This window comes from Pogona vitticeps, chromosome 1 (genome assembly GCF_051106095.1).
Source record: "Pogona vitticeps strain Pit_001003342236 chromosome 1, PviZW2.1, whole genome shotgun sequence".
NCBI lineage: Eukaryota > Metazoa > Chordata > Lepidosauria > Squamata > Agamidae > Pogona > Pogona vitticeps.
Window position 1 is genome coordinate 232996314 of NC_135783.1, and position 22352 is coordinate 233018665.

The window sequence follows — 22352 nt, forward strand, 5'->3', positions numbered from 1 at the left end:
TGGGACTGAACCTCCAGGTCGTGAGCACAGTTTTGGCTACAGTACAGCGAGTGTGCGATTGGAGGAGGCTTCGGATTGCCTGATAAGGTGCTGCTTTCTACTTTTTAAAAACTGTTCTGGGCGGGTTTGGTGGTGGGATTGTGTTTCTATGCTGTGATGGGTCTTGCAGGGTTTGTTTTTTTGGTCCCCCCCCCAATTTTCGATAGGTCTTGCAGGATTTGTTTGGTTTTTGGGTTTTTCCCCCCATTTCTGATGGGTCTTGCACGATTTGTTTGCTTTCTGCTTTGCCTTTTTTGCATTTCTGAAGGGAATTGCACGGTTTGTTTGCTTTTCTTTTCTTTTTTCCCCCTTGACCGGAACGGATTAATTGTGTTTCCGATGGGTCTTGCAGGGCTTTTTTTGGGTGATTTTTTTTCTTTTGCCAGAATGGATTAATTGCATTTCAGTGCATTCCAATGGGAAATGGTGCTTCAGCTTACGACCGTTTTGAGTTACGACTGGAATTCCAGAACCAATTAAGTTCATAACTCGAGGCACCAGTGTATGCCAAACCTGACTGCAGCTTCCTTTCTGTTGCGCAGAGAAGTCTGAAAATGGAGTTGTAGGCTACAGCAACCATTCTCAACCTTTTTTTGGCCCCTGCCATAAACACAAAATGAAAGAAAAACAGGCTGAATCAGGATTGTGTAAGTCACAGAATGAACCTTATAAGGTAATTTGTGAAGAATCGTTTCCAGTCTGTGACCCCCTCCAAAGGCGCTAGCCCACCTCCCCAAATAACCTAGAAATATATTCATCTTGATGTCCATGTATCACACTGTTGGAGTGTTATGGCACAGATGAATACTTGGAGACAGATGTGCACAGATATCTTTACTAGTACAAGAAATAATAAAGGAAGGAAGCAAGGTAAAATGAGCCCTGTTTCTTAGACAGTGTGTATTTGCAACAGGGACCTCATTCCATTCTGCATAAATATTTGAGCTGGTTCCATGAATTTGGCAGTTTTTCTTCAACTGATTTAAAACAGATAAACCGGTCCCTTGGTATGGTGCCTTCCGTTGTGTTCTTGGTTTGCTGCCTTCTTTTGCATTATTAGTTACTTTTGGCTTCCAGCATGACAGACTTGCGTTTCGGTTTATTTTTTTAGGATAGTTTGTGGCTAGTTTGCAGCATGAAAATAGCCTGTTAGTATTCATCATGATATTTGGAATCTTTAGCTGTTGAGATTTTTGTTTGTTTGGCTTTTTTTTTTTTTTTTTTTTGCAACAGCAGGTGGTCTGTATTATAGAGATTACAGAATTTAGGTCTGGAGCTGATCGCATAGTGAAGTGCTAAACGTGCAATTTTAACAATGCGGTTCTGTCTTAAGCTGACTGGGACCCATACATCTGCTGTGATGCAGCTGGACCACTCTGTATTAAGGGCAGAGATTTTTTTCTTTTCTCTGTCATTCTCCTGTGAGTGGGGTGTGTTGCTGTTGGTGTTCCCCATCTGCAAATGAGTGCTTTGGCTGGTTGCCTTGTACATCATGTACAGCTGGAAGGATGTGTATAGGGTTGTCACGAAGGGACCGCAGATTTGGTCACCATAGTGACTTACCTCCCTATTAATTGTCCTCTTCCTTATCTCTGGTTTCATACTGTGCTGCAGAAGGTCTTAGATTTAATCTCCAGAGCACAAGACAAAGGCCTTGTTTGCTAGACTTGAGCCTGAATGGTTGTACAGATCTTGGACGTGTAATTCCGGGCAACTGGCATGACGGTGGTGGTGTGGGCAGAAGTAGTGATGACCATGCAGAATGGCTGGTTACCAAGGGCAGCTAATATTTGCAGACTGTTTTTTCTCACCTTGCGAGAATTATAGAATTTGTTAGTATCATACAATCTGTGATAGACCATCTGCTCTGTCATGCCGGTCTAGAATTGATTAAAAACAACAACAAACCTTTCCCACCAGTTGGGAAGTTGTGATAACATTCTTCCACTGAATGTCAAACCTGCGGCTGTTAAATGTGCACTGTAAATGTTCCCTTTTTGGAAAACATCCTTTGTGAGATAAGTACACTTTTGCATTTTCATTGGGACATATTTGAAATCAATAATTTGCAAACATTTGAAAGCAAAGTGTGTTGCTTATATACTGCCCCATAGTGCTTCAAGCACTCTCTGGGTGGTTTACAAGTTAATTATACAGGCTACACATTGCCCCCCCCCAGCAAGCTGGGTACTCGTTTTACCGACCTCGGAAGGATAGAAGGCTGAGTCAACCTTGAGCCGGCTACCTGGGATTGAACCTCCAGGTCAAGAGCACAGTTTTGGCTGCAGTACAGCAGTTTAACCACTGCGCCACGAGGCTCATACATCTCTTTAAGTTAAGATATTTCAGTTTTTATTTCTTAATTAGTCTCAGAGTATCAGTTATGGAAACCTTGTGTGTTTCATAGCCTTCTGGGAGTATATTCTGGGTTGGGGTGCAGTTTACATGCAGTCCTCTGGTATTTTGTGGCTCTTCTCCCCAAGGTTTTGCAGGAGTTCATTCTCCCATTTTTGGTACAGAAATTAGAATCGGATTTCTAGAAGCCTACAGGAGAGCCACTCTGCTTAAAAAAACAAACAAATTTAAAAAACCCACCACTTTCAACTACCCCCACCTAAAAGGGAGTTTGTAAAACTGGTCATAGACGTCTGGCCACTTCGAGAGTCATTTTTTTGTTGTTTAGTTGGCTAGGAAAAATGCTTTGAAGGTCTGGTCCTTCCCAGTAAGTATATAATCCTGGATTCTTGCATATCTAGAATATGAGAATTAGAAGCATGAATTGGAAGATAAATGCAAAGCCTGGCCAAAATCCTGTTGCTTTGCATAATAAATCACACTAGAGGAGACCCACTGAATCAATGAGAATTTAGTAAGTCAACTAACTGCGATTTACTATGCTAAAGTAACTAGCAATTAGAATAGGGCTATTTGAATCAACGGAACCTACGACGTTGACTCACTAAATCACCATTGATTCAGTGGGTTTACTCTAGTGTAATATGCTATACTCAGCAACAGGATTTAGGCCACTTTTATAGTTTGCACTGAATTGTGAGATTCACTCTCCTGTAAGAATATTTGTCATATACATGTTTATTCTCTTTCTTATCTATTGCCGTTGACCTTTTTATCTGTATAGTTCCCACATATTATTCTTTAAAACTACTGGCTTAAATGATAGGATTTCACTTGCAAACTAGGAGACTGACTAGAATAGTTGTGTCAGCTCAGAGGAAAACAGTGATGTTCTATGTGGGAAACCAAATGATCACTGCACAACTGAGGATAAAAAGGTGAGGGAAGAAATATATTCTTGCTGAAACCTGGAGAATTTCGTCCAGGCTCCAAAATGAAAAACAACACATCCATATTTGTGGACAAGGTGTAGCTAGGTACCTACCATAAATTTAAATTCTCATATTCACAAGATCTCAGGGGATGCAGCAGAGCCACAAAACCTGTTGGAAGGCTGCACACAGGCTGTACCCTGGTCTAGAACACTGGTTCTTAACCTTGGGTTACTCAGGAGTTTTGGACTGCAACTCCCAGAAGCCTTCACCACCAACTGTGCTGGCTGGGGTTTCTGGGAGTTGCAGTTCAAAAACAACCGAGTAACAAAGGTTAAGAACCACTGGTCTAGAATATACCCAAAAGTTACTGAAATATATTTAGCAGGGCCTCATTGATACACAGTGTGTCTTGAGGTCCATTTTTCATTTGTACTGGATTCTAGCAGTAAGGATTATGCTAATGGTTGTAATAAGGGAGTTGCTGGGATGGGTGGAGAGATAATAGTTGTGGTTTATCTACATAGCCACATGATATTGTGGATGGAAAATAGTATCTCCATTAGTGTTGAAGCTGTACCTCTCACAGGGTTTACACTAGACAAGAGATGAGTTTTCATAGGTTTATTTTAAATTATGCAACAGTGATTCCTCCGTCATATACAAGTATCGAGGAACTGTTTCCAGCCCCAGATTTTTGGGCCAAGTATTGAAAATGCCGCAAATTATGTCTGTTGTGCACAAAAGCTGCATAAAATTTTAATAGCATCTGCAGAATGCAACGGTTCATAATGCCTTCATTCAGTTGAAATTACTGTTGGATTTCTTTAAAAAAAAACTATAGGAAAGAGAGCAAATGTGGAAATGTAAAGAAATAGATACATTTGAGTCTTGAATCAATTTCCTTTTCTCCTTGAATTGCTTTCACACTTAATTTATAGTTGCAGTCTGATTTCCTCTTGAAAAGAACTTCACAAATGGCAGCTTCTTATATAGACATAATCTCTCTATAGGAGAAATAATGTATACACCCTAGGATAATGCTTTTCTTCAAGGCATGGCTATGGCAGTAGTGTTCCACCTCACACCCGTCCCTCTTACTTGGATCTGCTTCTCTTTATGTTGTTCAGGTATAAGCCCTGAAAAACAGGAACGCTACTTACCGTATTTTTCGCTCCATAAGACGCACCTTTCCATAAGACGCACCAATTTTTAGGAGAAGAAAACAGGAAAATATAATCTGTTTTCTTCGCCCCATAAGATGCACAGACTTTCCACCCCCCTGTTTTGTGGGAAAAAAGTGTGTCTTATGGTGCGAAAAATACGGTATATGTAATGTATTTAAATTGAGTTACCTCATTGCATTTGTTGGAATCTTAAATTGCTCTATTCTCTGTAACAGAAAATTAACCAAATAGTTTGAGAAGGAAACAATATGAGAGGGTCCATTCATAGATTTGGCTGTGTTTTGCTAAATGTTGAGATATCCAGAAGCATATGTGCATTTGTACATATCTTGCCAACTTCTGACTTCTTTTTGAAAGAAATACTTTATATTGTCAACCTAGCCTTACTCTGTGGAGTCTGTAGAAGGCAGGTCACTTCGAGATTGCTCCATTGTATCCTTGCACCATGTGTGGTTGACCCAACATCACTTCATGAATTTCATGAGAAGAAGAGATTTGGATCTTGTTCTGTGTCAGTCAGGGCCTACACTTTAAGCCAGAGTGGGGAACCTATGACCTTCCAGTTGTTGGCATTCCAGCTCCCGTTACCTTTCCTCTGTATAGCCAATGGTAAAAGATGTTGGAATTGTTAGTCAAAACAATTTCTGGATTAACCAGACCACCATAGAAGTGTGCAAGCACTTGAAATCTTCAAAAGTCTCTGTCTCTGTCAAATTACTGTATTTTTTGCTCCATAAGACGCACCTTTTCTCTCCAAAAAGGTGGGAGGGAAAGTACATGCATCTTATGGAGTAAATGCAGTAACCCAGGGTTCAGCCACCACTGCCCAAAAGCCTCCCACTGCCATGCTAGGAGGCCTCTGAACTGGCAGCAGAGACTGCTTGCTGTTTGGACCTCACCATTCTGCACTGCTAGCTTTCCAGGCAAGCTAATACACCAATCCCGAGTGCTCACTGGAAGGACAGATCCTGAAGCTGAGGCTCCAGTACTTTGGCCATCTAATGAGAAGAAAAGACTCCCTGGAAAAGACCCTGCTGTTGGGAAAGTGTGATGGCAAGAGGAGAAGGGGACGACCGAGGATGAGATGGCTGGACAGTGTCTGCAAAGCAACCAACATGAATTTGACACAACTCCAGGAGGCAGTAGAAGATAGGAGGGCCTGGCGTGCTCTGGTCCATGGGGTCATGAAGAGTCGGACATGACTAAACGACGACAATTGGGGTAAATAAAAATACAGAATGTTATAGAGAACAGTATATATCATTATTACATTTGTTGATAAGTGCTCTGGTCCATGGGGTCACAAAGAGTCGGACACAACTAAACGACGACGAGCTTTCCAGGATCTGCTTCCTGCAGCCTATCTGAAAAACCAGGAAGGCAAACAGGCCTATGGCAGCAAGCAATGCAAATAGCCAAAGGGGAAAGAATGGTTCTAGAAAAACTAGAAACTCAGTCCCCTACTTAAGCAGTTGATTTTCCCATGTTTGGGGAAATCACAGGGATCAGCTCATCCAAAGTGCAATAGATGAGCCTTACCCTGGGAAAACCACTTTTACAACAATAGCATCTCCCCTGCCAGGTCTGAGTTTGAATGGCCCCTAAGCCTCCTGGCCCTTTGTGTGCGCTACCCTCCAAAGGCATGGTGACCCCCGGCTACACCTCCTGATCAGAACAGGGCTGCAGAGCCCCAATCCCAAAAGAGGCCAGGAGAGCTCTTCAGTGTTTTGGGGTGCCCTGCTGGACCCCCACAATCCTTCAGTGCACAGATATTAGCATATGTGCCTGCTTGCATCACCCAATTGGCTTCTCTATTGGAGAAGCAAAGCAGGAAGGAGGAGTCTCTTTCTCTTCACCTGCAGAGAAGTTAGACCATGTGACCAACCAGACATGTGGAGAACCAGAGAGAGAGAGAGAGAGAGAGAGAGAGAGAGAGAGGACAGAAACAAAAGCTTCTAAAATTGCCAGTAAGTTTAATAGGCCTGATAATAGTGAGGGGAAGATAAAATTACTACTGAGAGCCTGCTGGATGGGGAAAAGGTAGCTAGATGTAGCTGTCTGTAGTTCAGAGCTTGGTAGTAAGCTGCATCACTTCCCCATAAATTAAGCATAAATAGAAGTAATTTTGCAGATATTTAAAACATTAAGGGACCTGGGCGGGGGGAGGCTAGTGTGTATTGTTAGCCAAATTTCATTCTGAAGCACAGAATGATTAAAAAGGCACTGAGCACATGCAGAATAAAGTTCAAAAGGGACCTAACACTCCTTTCCTTAATATATTACCACTAGGGCTACAGGTTTTATTTGGTGATTAGCTTGCCACAGTTTTTATGGACTCATCAGGAGCAAGGCAGTTTGAATTGCAGAGGGCAGATTTGAATCACAGATCTGAATATGTCCAAGTAAAGCTCTGAAATCTTGAAAATTGGTTTAAGAACCCAACATTTCATAAATAGCATTTCACACGTACACACACACAACTGGAAACAGAAATTTTAGTAGTATTTTTGTGTTAACAAAAGCTGCATGGTGTCGCTCCCCCTGTTTTTATTGGTTTTTCTTAATCATTGTTGTTCTACAATATTGCTGGTAGATTTTATCTTTTCATTGTGATTCCCAGCTACTGTATTTTATCCTATTGTAGTCTCTAAAACTGGACAACCATCTGTCAGATCTGCTCTGATTTGGATTCCTGCATTGAACCAGGGGTTGGAATTGATGGCCTTATAGGCCCCTTCCAACTCCATTATTCTATGATTCTGTGCTGCTTTGAGATTATATTTGTAAAAGGAAGCAGGCAGTAGATGTGGTGATGAATAAGGGGCACATTTTTCTTGCAGAGTATGGGAACTCATTCTACCAGTGCAAAGCAGAAAAGGCTAGCATATAACATTCCTTTTAAACTAGAAGTAGTAAAATATGCTAAGGAGTATGGAAACAGTGAACAGTGCAGAGACATTTTGGGCCTCCTCATCTGAAAAAATGATTAGAGAATGGAGGAAACAGGAGGATCAGCTGCAAGAAGCTGATAAAAGTAAGCACACTTTTGGTGGACATGCTGCATGCTGCAAAGTAAAGAACTGAATGATGGAGAGAGAAAAAACTTTATTGCTGTAAGGAAGGAAGGGAGGAAGGGAGGGAGTGGAAGTGAGGCATGCTTTGCTGTCTGCTTACACCTGTGCTGGTGGTGATTTCTTCATCATAGCTCTTATTGACTACCCAGCAACAATCTGTTTATTCATCTCTTTCAGTGCAATAGCAATTCATTAAAAGTGTTAAAACTTGAGATGGTAATTCCCACTCATTGTGTGTCATCCTGCTGTAGAAGTCTGCTTCATGATTCTCCACTTCTGGTACATGTATGACTTGTGAAATGATATGCTTGAGAATACACCAGTCCCCAAACTGTACTGTTAGTAGCAAGAAAGACATGGATTTTGTTCCTCCTTGGTGGTTGATATAAAGCATTGTAGTGTTGTTGTCTGTGGCTGTTGGAATAACTTTGATACTACAAATTGTTCGAAAGCTCTCACTGTGTTGTACACTGCAAGAAGTTTGAGGTAATTGATGTGACAACATCTGTCTATTGCTACTGCCTTATGAATTTGCCAGAATATTTTTTTCCTGTTTTCCTCTCCTAAAAATGAAGTGCGTCTTATTTGGAGGTGCGTCTTATGGAGCAAAAAATGCGGTAGGTACTGCAAATGAAAAAGATGAGGAAGAGGGAGAAGAAACTGGACAGTTCAGACTTTAAGCCAGATGTTATGGCCATAAGGTGTGCTCTTGTACCTAATTTTTATGTCTATATGGGGGAAGGAGGGAGGAAAGTGATGAGGGATATTGAGCACATGCCACAAACATGATTGAAATTAAGGTCTTAGGCCATATGTGGGCAAGGTGATTACATGTGATGGGACAATGTTGATGCAGGCTCCTGCAGCACTCGGTGTAATTCATTTATTTGAATAATTGATTGAGGCCTTTTCAAGAGTGATTTTCTCTCCTCCAGCAGCCCCTGAGGCCCCTCTCCTTTCCCCAGTGGCAGAGTAAGGGTACTTTCTTTTGGCTTTAGCACCATCCACCACCGTGTGGCCCCATCAGATTGCCTCAAAGGAATGCAACTGATACTACTGTATTACCCATCAGAGTTTAGCTTTTGTGAGGAGACCTTCTGTTTGCCAAAGATTTATTGGCCTGAGGGTGGCCTGCCGTCTACTCAGGGTTTGGCCTTTGGAAAGTTATTAAGTGGTTCATCCACAGTGACATTAAATCAGAGTTTTTGGAAGTTGATTTTGAGCCAGTACAGCCTAGTTGACTTCAGTGGAACCAATCTGGGTAAAATACAAATATCCCATATTATTGGTTTGTTCAACTGGGTGCCATGTTCCTAGTGCCAAATGATGATATGTTATCAAAGCCACTATTATAAACCTGCACGTGGACTTCTGAAAATATTTGCAGTGCTTAAAAAATTCATTCAGCTGGCCTTTTTGTATTGTGAAATACAGTTATCAGCAAATGAAAAGTTTGAAAAGAAATCATATTTATATTTATATGTGCCACTTGAGGGCTACATCCAGTTGTTAGTCCTAACTAGGATGAACCATTTGAATCAATGGAATTTACATAAGCCTTGAATTAGTAAGGGACTTAATGGGTCTGCTGCAGTTGGGACTAATAACTGGATTTGACTATAAATGATCACAAGTGACTTGTGGCTTTAAAATTTAAACACTAGGCAAGGAATGATGATGATGATTCTCACCAATCCCTCTTCTGTATTTGGTAAAAACAAATGATTCTGGAAAGAGTCTCGAATGCCCTTTAAGGCAGGGAATTGTTTATAGCAATCCAGTAAACTCTGAAAATTTACAGAGTAGACAACTTTGATTTACAGTCCGATTAATAAAAACAACAGAAACCCTATTCAGTCAGTGATTAATTAGGCAAGAATCTGGATTTTAATTTGAATGTTTTTATAATCTTAATTTCCATTTCTGTTCTTCCTAAAGTAGTGCATTAGCTAGACAGGGTAAAAAAGTAAAACTGCCCCCCCCGCCTACCATTCTTTGGCTATTCTGGGAACCATAAAAAGTGGTTTTTGACAGTTGATAGGCAGAAGAGATTTGCTGATGAACAAATCTATTGAGAAGTATCTCTCAATAACTCTCCTTAATGACATGACTGGCATGCCAGGAGATATGTCTGTATGTTACATTGCATCACCGAACTAACCAAAGCAAACAATAAACAAACAAATTACAATGTTTCAGAGAGAGGTGTCAATTTTGGTACCAGAACAAAATAGTGGGAAACACTAAAGAAAAGAATAAGCAAAAAACTTTTCTAGCCGTCAGGCATGAACCCTTCTAATTCCTTTCCCCCATTTTGCACTAATATAGTGAGTTTCACGTACCTCACTCTTTTGTGGAGAGACAGGAGCACTAAGTGGACTCGGCAAACATAGAATGAGCAGCATGTGTAGATTGTCCAGGTACACTGCAGACCATGACACTTACGGGTACCCACTTCTGTCTCAGGAACTGAGAAGCCAGTCTTTGGCGGCTGTCCTCATAAAATGGTCTCCCACACCTATCGGGCCACTGGAGTCCGTTGGCCAACGTCTCCCAGGTGGTCCTGGATTGGGAACAATCCTTTGTCATGAACAGCTGACAGATTTCTTCCACTGAGAACCCTGTGTTCAGGTAGGCCTGCTTAGCCTCTAGACGAGGGTAGTGACCCCGACATCACAGATCTGACAGAGAGCTCACTGTTGCAATTTGAGGAAGGGACTGCTCATTCCCTGAATACACAGTGGTCCACATGGCTTGGCCTCAGGTAAGAACTTTGCCTCTCTTTTTTCCTTGGGTGGTTGGAAGGTCTTTGTCCCCTTGTCTCTTGTGTGGAGCCGTCTCTTGATCTCCCTGCTTGGCCTTCCTTTATCCTTCCTAAGCAGCTTGACCTGGATGCTCCAGCCATTCACCCTTTTGATCATTTCCATGAGATGTCAGCCAATATACTGTATTTTTTGCACCATAAGACTCACTTTTTCCCCACAAAACAGGGGGGTGGAAAGTCTGTGCATCTTATGGAGCAAAGAAAACAGATTATATTTTCCTGTTTTCTTCTCCTAAAAAATCGGTGCGTCTTATGGAAAGGTGCGTCTTATAGAGCGAAAAATACGGTATTTGTGACCTTTGAGCAGTGGAGAGCCTTGTAATGACTCCTCAAATCCCTACCACTCTCTTCACCGTGATATGCTCAGCCACCCTTTGATCTGACTGTTTGGTGCTGATTGCTGGCAGCTTTCCTTTTCCTTATCCCATTACAGGTTATAAGTAGGAAGAAAGATTCCAGGGTCAGCTCTCCCAATCGCTCCTCCTTTCCCTTTAGGTAAGGCACTGGGCTAGGCAATGGGAAGTTATCCATTCATCAGAAGAAAAGGAATATTTTGACCACAAGCCTGTTGTGGTGAGCACCTCAGGGGTGGGTGCATGGCCGCTAAATGGTTAGCAGCCAGCACATAACACATGGCAATGTGTTTTATCTTTTGGAAGAGGTGGAGGCACCAGAGCTTCCATCTCTGCAACTGAGTTTCCACGCCGTGTTCTGTGCCTTCAAGTTCCATTCCCAGCTCGCCACCTCCAGAGAGGAAAAGGTCATCATCTTCTTAATCTGAGAGATCACTTAGTCTCATTTTCTGCTGCAAGACTCTAATTTTCCAAGGTGCTCTTTCAGTTACATGCCTCCGAAGTGCTGGTGGGGCCCCCCCCATCAAGCAAACATACTTCACTCTTATCCTGGATTGCAAACTGTACTTGTTGAGGTGATGGCACCCAACTGTATTCATTTCTCCGGTATGAGCCACAGACCTTGGTAGTCTAGCTCCTATCTTGACTGCCACTTTCCTTCCAATGTCACTGGGAAAGACAAAAAGCACACAACCCTCTTGACTTGCCGTACATTGGCTAATGGTGGGCCTACAACCTTCTATAAACCTGATTGAATGGGTCACCAGCATGGCCTGCTGATGAAGAATTTTCAGGAAGCTGGTGTAGGTTGGAGATATCCTCCCCAGCTGCAAAGCATTCCACATGTACCTTTAGAGCAGGGTTTGGTACAAACCGCTCTGTGGTCTGGTGGCAAGCCCCAGCAACAGTGTAGAACTTGGAAAAATCTCCCATGTGTTTGTGTGCTGAATGCAAGGCAGTGTATGATGCAGCCGTAGAAGGAAAGATGGCAACCACTGCAGCTGCTAGGCTCGTTTGCCCACCCAGCGGTAATGATTTTTTGTGGGCTGCCATATTACTGGTCACCTGGGTTTTACCCAGATTGTCAGTTTCCACAATCAGCTGGCCAAGGTGTGGGTTCAGACCGCTCAGGAGAAATCTCAGGGGACCACCCACTAGTCTCTGGTTTGGGCTTGACAGTGGGGAAGGGCTCTGGCTCAGAATTGCAGCCTGGGTAAAACTTCTCTTTCTTTTGTCTGTATGTGTCTGTGAATGCATGTTTATTTAATAATGTATGCATCTATTCATCATGAGCATGTGGTTAACTTCAGGCAAGAAATGTATGTTTTCTTCCTTTTATGCGAAACATACCCTTTTCTAGCTGGTAAAGGATTGTGAAATTTAGGTGCCACGAACAAATAACCATTAGAAACTGTTTGGAGATAATTAGCACACATTTTATACAAGGCCTGAAGCTGTGCTTAGAAGTCAGATTCCTGCATTTATAAGCCTAGAGGTGGGCTAGTATCAGCTCCACAATTCTCCACATTGGCAGGCAGATGGTTTCTTTTGCATTCCTCCAGCATTCTGACAATGACAACTGCCGGTTGGGCATTTGAAATAATCATTAATTTCACTCACTGTTTGGCAGTAACATCTTAGTTCTTTGCTCTGTTCTTAATTTCTGAAATCTAAATATCTGCGGCTTTGTCCTGTTCAATTTTGTCCCCTGCTGCGCCGCCCCCCCTCAATTGCAGTCTGTCTGTTGCATTGGTACAGCATTATGTTACCAATCTTGCAGTGAAGCCAGGTAGTGAAGGTAGAAAATAAACTTTAAACTGTTTTCTCCAGCAGGCATTAAATAGGTTGTAGGGGAATAGGGCGGACAGATAACCTACCCTATGAATCTGTTATTAGATTCCTGATGTGGTGTAGTTGGACTCTACCAGATAACTAAATAACTATATATATATATATATATATATATATATATATATATATATATATATATATATATATATATATATATATATATATATATATATATATATATATATATATATATATATATATATATATATATATATATATATATATATATAGTTACATATAGTTATCTCTCTCTCTCTCTCTCTCTCTCTCTCTCTCTCTCTCTCTCTATCTATCTATCTATCTATCTATCTATCTACAGTGGTGCCCCGCATAGCGAGGTTAATCCGTTACGGATTAACCGCTATGCGAAAACATCGCTGTACGGGGCAGGAAAAGCCTATTGGAACACATTAAACTTAGTTTAATGCGTTCCAATAGGCGCCAAAACTTACCCCTCCAGCGATGTTTTCGCGGTCCGGCGGCCATTTTGGAGCCGTCGATCAGCTGTTCGGCGGCTCCAAAATGGCCGCCGGATGACCCGAAATGGCCCCCCGCAGCGTTTTCGCGACCTCGGTAAGCAAGGGGAGGGCGCGAAAACACTGACGGGGCCATTTCGGGTCATCCGGCGGCCATTTTGGAGCCGCCGATCAGCTGTTTGACGGCTCCAAAATGGCCGCCGGACGCCCCAATCGTCGCAAAGCGATTGGGGCAGCTCTGTATAGCGATCCCCAAAAAGGGATCGCTATACGGATTCTTCGTTATACGGTGCGCTCGTTAAGCGAGGCACCACTGTATAGTTATAGTTATATATATTTAGTTGTTTGTTTATTTTCACCACATATATATATTTACATCCGTGTTTTGGGAAAATATGCAGGTATCACATTATGGTTATCCATTGAACTGTGACATTTTACATTTGGAAAATTTCCAGTTTTTTTCTTGGACATCCACCTTAGCTATGGAACAGATGATGTATTGCACTCTTCCTGATTTTTTTTCCATAGATTAAAACAATTTTTAAATATGTAAGATTGGAACAGGTGCTAACTCATGAATAGATATATGCATAAATCTTTCTTAAATTACCATTTTATTGCAAAAGCAGTATCAGTAAAAATGTTAGTTTTAGAGGCAACCCTAAGGCTACTGTTTATTCAGTTAAGACAGCAGAACTCTTAGAAAAGTCTAAACATAATTTGCACTGGTCGTGTTCAGTATGAAAGGGAGGCTCTGTGTAGTAGTAGAACAATGGTTCTTTCTTTTGCTGACCTTAAGCATACGGAATAAAACTTACATTGTATCTGAAGACAAAAGCTTCTTTTATAAAATCTGCAAAGAAGATGGAAAATCATTTATCTGGCTTTAATTTTCTTGAGGCCACAAAGTTGCAGTCCAGGTGAAAATGGAGCCCATCTTTCTCTTTATAAAGTAAGATCACTAACACAGTCATTTCTGATCAAGTGTCTGCTGAAAAAAATGACTACACTACGTGCATTAACACAATGTTACAAAGACATTTGGCTCCAGTGGTTGTCAGGATAGCTTCACTCATTCTCCTTTCCCTTTCCCTTTCGTATTCTTCTTACAGAGTTTAAAACAGTCTACTTCATCTACTTCTGTCAGCTATCAATGAAATTAAATCAGGTGGTTCCCTGAGTTTTTGCAAATCAAGTGTGCAGACCAGATCACATACCGGTAACTAGAATGTTGCTCAATATCTGGTAGCAGTACTGTTCTAATCAATATCCTGAAGGTATTGCTTTTTCTCTATGCAATTAGCTAGTAATATCTAGAACTTTCATCAGGTGTGACCAGCTTTTCGAGACAAAAATGCTACTTTGTTCATGATTTTAGAAAGATTCTATAGTTCTTCTTTGTGGCCTCTGTGAATCCACACAAGTGGGTTTAGACCAGGGTTGTCCAACCTTTCACCTTCCCTGGGCCACATTAGAAGATGAAAATTTGGTTTGGGCCGCATGCCCCTCCACAGCCCCGCTTCAAGCGCGCTTACCAGCAGCTGCGATCTCAGACAGCAGAGGCTGCCAGCTTCGACTCCGGCGGCTTTATGGGGCCGGGAGGGGGTCCACCTATTGATGGGGACGGTGCAATGCAGTCACACAGCCCCCTTCTCCCTTCCACTCCTGCTCCTTCCTTCCTTCCCTCTCTCGCCCCCTACCGTTGTGACGTGCCCCAGCCGCATTCCGGCCACAAGCACCGGCAGTGTAACTTGAAACTTTGGAATTTCTTTTAAAATAAAAAATTGCACTGGGCCGCATTATGAGCCGACCTGGGCCACATGCGGCCCTTGGGCCGCAGGTTGGACAGGCCTGGTTTAGACTGTGCCTGCGCAGGATTCTTCCAAATATTCTAGAGCTTAAAATAAATGATTATTAATATGTTACCCCGTGGAGCGCATGCTTTGCCCACCCATATTACCTCAATTCCTTTTTGCTGCCGCTGTGATCGGACTTCTTTGTGCTAGAGCTATTTCTTTCACCAATTATCTGGTATTGATTCTGATTTGATTTTTCGATTATCACCTGTCTTTCTGAAAATATTGATTTGGATTGTCTACAGATTATGATTTTGGATTCTGATTATACGTTGTCTCTTGGCTTTTGACTTACGGACTGTTTACTGATTCTCCCCTTTGGATTATGGACTTGAATCTGATTATTGGGCTTTTGACCTTCGGACTGGTTATCGTTTCTTCTCTTTGTATTAAGGACTTGATTGTGATTATTGACTATAATTATTGGATACTGACTCCTGCATTGAAGATTGGACAGTTCTTAACTGTTTCTCATAAGTCTTCCTTCCCTTTTCCCTTCCTCCTCTCCCTGGGTTTGACCAATTTTAAGGCCTCCTCAGGCCCTTTTAAGTGGTGTACTTTGTGTGCCAGTAAAATCCCCTTCACAGACAGCCACGGCCACTGTTTATTTTGCTTAGGGTAGAGACACCAACCTCACTCCTGTCAGGAGTACAAGAAGCTGACCAAACTGGCCCTAAAGCTCAGATTGTGGAGACTTAGATCTTACCTTTGGGAAAAATCACTTTCCCTGTCAAACCCTGCAACCATGGAGTTGGCATCGGTTCCACCTCCTACCCCTCGTCCTGAGCCTGTTGTGTCACTGGTACTGGCTACTCCATTTCCAAGGTCCTCGTCTTAGCCATTCAGGTAAAAGTCTTCGACATCGGTGCCAAAAAAAGACTTTGACATCGACTTTGAGTTTGATACCGAAACCTCCATCTATAGAAAGTCAAAAGAAAAAGAAAACTGTTAGCAAGCAGAAGAAGAAGCAGCATTTCCCCAAATCTGCTTGAACCCGAGAAATTCCTCCAGTGTCAGCTTCGCTGCAGTCACCTATACTAGAGGAATCGTCTTGAGACTTACCAGATCCTGAATTCCTCTCCAAAGGGATTCTCTGTACTGTATCCTCTCCACAGGCTCAGGCTTCGGGCTCAATACCAAGCGAATCTCCAAGCCAAGGCCATCTTGAGGCTGATGTTATCTCCAGCCTGGCCTCTGCCCATTCGAGCCCTATGCCCATTGGGCGGGCGACAGTGATCCATCTGTTCTCCACAGCAATCTCCTCCAAGGAACCAGACAACCAAGCATCGGCATATTTCTCTGGTCCGACAATACCCTTCACACCGGGAAGTGGTTGTTCTTCCTTGCCTCTCTCAGCCTCGAGTTCTATCTGAGTATGATGACCCTGTATATGTGGAGGTTGATCGCAGGGTGATCGACATTGATATCAGGATGACGACTTCGACATTGATCCCTATTACAAGACTGAGGGGTATTTTAGACATAGAAAAGTGCGATACAGCGATGCCTATTTTTCCTCTCCGGCACCGAAGCAAGGCAAGCACCACATTTTGTGTCGCGATGTTCCACTGCAAGTAAGCCAAACATCGAAGAGACCTCACACTACTTCAGCACTGGCCCCTTCTGTTTATCATCAAGCAGCAACATTGTAAGTTCACCATCCAACTAAAAAGGCTGCCTCGGCACCATCGGTTCGAGCCTCAGCCCAGGTATCGAGAAGACAGCGTCTATCACCTTCCCCTTCTCTTTCTCTTGCGAGGGGTCCTTCTGTTTCATCAGTGTCGGAGCAAGATGTACCTTCGGAGGCTTCATAGGAATCTCCATCTAACCTGCCTACTCCCGACTCAGATGTGGCATGCTCTCAAATGATTTCTCAAACATAGCAGAAGTTCTGGACATAGCCAGAAAACCCTCCACCAAGCTGTTATATTCATACAAGTGGAATATTTTCTCTAAATTTGTTACCTCTAGAGGTCTGTTACCTGTTCCAGTTTCCTTGAATACTCTTCTCATCTTTCTGCATTACTTATTTGATCAAGGATTGGCTCTTTCCACTCTTAAAGTTTATGTATCTGCTATTGTTTCTTACCAGCCCCCAGGTTCCGAAGCATCTCGCTTGTTCTCTAACGCAACCCTCAAGATGTTCTTAAAGGGCTTAGTTAATATTCGCCCAACTGTCCAACCTCCACTGCCTCAGTGGTCCCTACAGGTCGTTCTACGAGCCCTTTCTCATCCTGCGTTTGAGCCAATGGCCTCTTCAGACCTTCGACTCCTCTCCTTCAAGACACTGTTTCTGGTGACAATAACTTTGTCACGGAGAGCGAGTGAATTAGCTGCTCTTCAGGCTGATGCTCCTTATATACAATTCCATCTGGACAAAGTAATCTTGTATTCTGATGTTTCTTTCCTTCCCAAAGTTGTATCAAGTTTTCATGTTAATCCTTTGATTCTACTGACATTATTCCCTAATTCTTCAGATGTTGAGCGCGTGTTCCATTCCTTGGATGTTCGTCGTGCTTTAGCATTTTACACGTCCAGGACTAAGGACTTCCGCACTTCTTCCAGGTTATTCTTATGCTTCCATGGCCCACGTAAAGGCTCTTCTGCATCTTCACAGACCACTTCTAGATGGATAGTGTATACTATCCTTAGCCTATGAACTGGCTGGTAAAGCTCCACCAGAGGCATTAAAGGCACACTCTACAAGAGCCATGGCGACTTAAACTGCCTTATTGCATGGCGTTGACATTTCGGACATTTGCCGAGCAGCCACGTGGTCCACACCGTCCACCTTTGCGATGCACTACCGACTGGACCTCAGGGCCAAGAAAGAAGTGAGTTTTAGAAGGGCGGTGCTGACTTTGTTGTTGCCGTGACTGCCTGCCTTCTGGTAAGTGAGCTTGCTAGTCACCCATTTGTGTGGATTCACAGAGGCCATGAAGAAGAGAGGTTACTTACCTGTAACCATGTTTCTTCAACGTGGTCTCTATGAATCCACACTAGTGGGTTAAGACAGCGCCTGTGCTAGCCTCTCGGAATCTTCTAGAGCTATAGGGAAAAGTAACAAAGTTTGAGTTGCCCTGCATTGCGCATGCTCCTCCTGCCAAACCCCAGTTCCATTTTTTTCCGCCGGTGGAATTGGAACCTCTTGGTTAGAGCTCTTTTAAAAAACTTATTTCTTCCTCTTGTATTTGACCTGGACTTGGCTTTTCGACCTCCTTATCTCTGTTGCCCTGACTACAGATAGTTTTGACTTCCCTTCTGCCTCTGGTGATAGCGCAAGTACTCTAAATTGACGCCTATTTACCACCCGCTGAGGCGCCACGTGCCTACCGGACTCTTTCTATTATCGCGGTTTCCTGCTTCTATTAGCTTATGCTACCTAAAAGAAAACCGTCTCCTAAAAGAGGCCCTTTTAGACTTTGCTCATCCTGTTCCAGGAAACTTCCCTTTCAAGACGGCCATTCCCTCTGTGTCTTCTGTTTAAGAGAAACACATTTGACTTCCCATTGCAAACATTGCAAAGAATTTACCAAAGCTACCCTGAAAGCTCGTCAGCAGCGGCTTAAATATTCTTTGTGGAAGCAAACACTATCTGCTTCACAACCGTCGGATATGGAGTCTGTCCAATCTACATCTTCAGTCCGTTCGGAAGTCACGGTAGTTTCCTCACCCCCTCCTGAGTCTGCTAAAGAAAAAACTAAGGAAAAAGCAAAAAAGAAATCTACAGCTAAGAAAATACTTACCACTTCGTCGGCTCCTTCAACATCTTCTGCTCCACTGGCTTCTCAACAACTGAAACAGAAAAAACTGCCGGTTAAACCCAAATCGAAGTCTAAGGAGCTCATCTTGGTTGTACCTCCTATATCAATGTCTCTTCCTTCACCTATACTTGAAGACTGTTCCCGGGACCGGGATTCGATGTTGGAAATGGGTGCCTCTTTACCGCCTCGACAGAAGGCTACGGTCGACGTCGAGAGGTCACCAACAGCAAGCCAGCTTGTACAAGCTATTGCTGGTATAGCTAATGCCCCTCATAGCCCTGTATTAACCGGGCGAGCGTCTCGATCCCAGTCTTCGGCACCGGGATCTCTCGGCTCAAAGTCTCCATCTCCACCTTGAGGGATACCAGAGAAGCCTTTGGATGTCCCCTCCGCTCGAGCCTCCATCTAAATGGCCTCGACGCCATAAGCACAGACATGGCTCCGGTATTGACAGGCGAAAAAAGCGTCAACATCGAGACTAAATTTCTTTTTCTGACTCAGACGACAGTGTCGACAGGAGAAGGTCCCACTGTCGATGTCGAAGATGGGATTACTCTTCCAAATCGTCCTCAACATCGAGGGACCGTAGAAGGAGAAGAAAGAAGGCACGATACACTTCTTCATTTTCACCATCTATCTCACCACCGAGAAAGCATCGACACCGAAAATCCCTCGGTGTCGACAAACAAGAACCATCGACGTCGGGAAAGGGAGCTTCCACGTCAACGGGGCATAAACCTGATAGTCATCCCACATGGTCCCGACCTGCTCAGCCTACTGTTCCTCAGAAAACCACGACTATGGCAGATAGGGGTCAACACCCTAACATCTTTCCTGTCTCTGATGAGGAACATCAAGTTTCAGAGGACTCTTCTGAACAGGAGGAGGAGGTGACATCTGAAGCTTCCTTGGACACACCTCTCCCAGGGGAGCCTTTAGGATCGGATGCTGCTGACATCCACCCATCCTCCCCATCTGAGGACTTCTCTTCTTACTCCCAGATGGTTTCGAGAATGGCAACCACCTTAAGACATAAGACATAAGACATAAGAAATTTATTTGTCATTGCGCTCACAAGTGGGTGCAACGAAATGAGGTGCTCTTCCCCAAGGTAAAACTGGACAACACTACAAAAAAAGTTAAAATATACACAACTTTCACCATCCAAATATAGATACCCCGTTTTCTCTCAGCAATTAAAATTCCACCAAAAACCTATGGCCCCGCATTTAAACTCAATACTGCACTTGGGTAAAAACTGTTCTTGAATCTGCTTGTCCTTGCTTTCAATACCCTGAATCTCCTTCCTGATGGTAATAGTTAAGAATGGAGATTGAGAAATCTCCTACACGTGAGGATGACTTAATCTTCGGAGATATTAACAAAGAAAGGTCTCACCCTGTCAGCCTTTCCTATGTACCTGAGTTACTAGATCTTATTATGCAGTACTGGGAACATCTTGACAATTCCACCTCCATATCCAGGAGGACTGAAAACCTTTATCACATTCATGGTCCTAAAACTTCCTTCTTGCTGAAGCACCCTGCCCCAAACTCACTGGTAGTGGAATCCAGTTCTTCAAAAATTCCTACAAAGGGTCATGCCACACCCTCCAACAAAGAAGGTAGGAAATTGGAGGTGTTGGGACATCCACTGTACTCCATGACCACTTTTGTCTTAAGGGTAATCAATTACTTGGTAGCCATGGGTGCCTAACAGAAGCAACTCTGGGCAAGAGTTCTACCGGTTTTGCAGGTCGCACCAGAGGATATGAAGCAGATATGCCTTAACGCTCATACTGAGGCCTTAACTGTCTCCAAGCACCAACGCTTGGCATCCCGACACATTGCGGATGCCACTGCTAGAAATCTTGCATCTATCATCACCTTGCAATGCCATGCTTGGCTCAGATCAGCAAATATCATGGAGGATATTAGAACCAGGGTTGAGAACTTACCTTTTGATGCTTCTGGCTTATTCAGTGAGAAGACTGATGAAAATCTGGAGAAACCTGCATAAGAGTAAAAAGATGGCAAAATCCTACTCTATTCAGCAACAACCTTGAACCTCCAAGTTCCAATGGCGTCCAAAATATTCACAACAATCATATCAGCAGTCTACACCTTCCACCTACCGCTCTTTCCGGAACCAGGGTCAGCTAAGGTCTTCCCAGGCCTCTTCATCTACCTCTACCTTTAAGCCCCAATCAAACAAGCGACAATCTTACAAACCATCCGGGAGGAAGTCTAAACAATATCTTTGACTTCACCAGAACCATCTCGAGTATAGACCACACAACCCGCCTATCTCCTCATCTTCACAACTGGCTCAAGATAACACAAGATTCCTGGGTCTTAAACATTATAAGCTCAGGTTACCGGCTGGAATTTATAGAATTGCCTCCTCTAGGATGGGTCAAGCCTACATCGTTCGATCCCATCCTAGAAGAAGAGATTCTCACCCTTCTTGCAAAACAAGCCATCCAGAAGGTACCAAGCAGAGACATACAAAACGGGTTTTACTCCCGGTACTTCCCGGTACCCAAGAAAGACGGTGGTCTAAGACCAATTCTGGATCTGAGGGACCTAAATACCTACCTCAAACCACACCGTTTCAGGATGGTCATCTTAGAAGCAATCATTCAACTGTTGAAAAGAGGAGACTGGTTTGTTGTTGTGGATCTAAAAGATGCCTATTTCCACATCACCATCCATCAAAAGTACAGGAAATACCTACGTCTAATTTTCATGGACATCATTTACCAATATGTGGCTCTTCCATTCGGCGCTTCAACAGCTCCCAGGACCTTCACCAAGTGCATGGCCCAGGTAGCAGCTTTTCTCCACCTACAAGGGATACAGATTTACCCTTATACCGACAATTGGATGATCGTGTCCAGATCCAAAGCAAGAGCAATCAAGGACACACAACATGTTCTGCACACTCTACAAGTGCTAGGCCTGTCAATAAACTATGAAAAGTCCCACCTGGAACCATCTCAGGTGATAGACTACATTGGAGAAAGACTGGACTCGGTCCATGCTCACATGTTCCTACCACCAGAGCGCATACGAAAAATAAGAAAGGCAGTTCAGAAATTCAAGCCCCAAGGCAGAGTGTCAGCAAAACACACACAACATCTTCTGGGTCTCATGGCATCAACAACTTGTGCCTTATCCCACGCTCGCCTCAAGATGCGCTCCCTTCAGTCTTGGCTGCTCACTCTATTCAGTCCTCTGCAGGACAGTCACCGCAAGCGTCTAACAGTCACACCAGACCTAGCAGAACAACTTCAGCGGTGGACATTCCCACCACATCTTCTCATAGGACAACCTTTTCAATGCCTGCAGTTGACACATCAAGTCACAACAGACGCCAGTCCCCTGGGTTGGGGAACCCACTGCGAAGGACACCAAATTCACACTCTTTGGTCCCCTCAAGAAGCCACGCTCCACATCAATCACCTGGAGCTGATAGCAGTGATGAAGGCGCTCAGAGCATTTCTCTCTCTGGTGAAGGGCAGAGTGGTACAGGTCGTCACAGACAACACTACGACCATGTTCTATATAAACAAGCAGGGAGGAACACGGTCGAAGTCCCTTCTATTTCTGGCAGTTCACCTATGGGAATGGTGCTAC

General features: G+C 43.4%; 1 protein-coding gene and 1 pseudogene across 7 annotated transcripts in view; one reads left to right on the top strand and one right to left on the bottom strand.

The window, feature by feature from the left end:
- Positions 1–22352, top strand: part of SEMA5B (semaphorin 5B) — a 506649-nt gene that overhangs the window by 26495 nt on the left and 457802 nt on the right. The gene's annotated exons all lie outside the window — the stretch shown is intronic.
- Positions 5950–6103, bottom strand: LOC144586191 (U1 spliceosomal RNA; annotated as a pseudogene).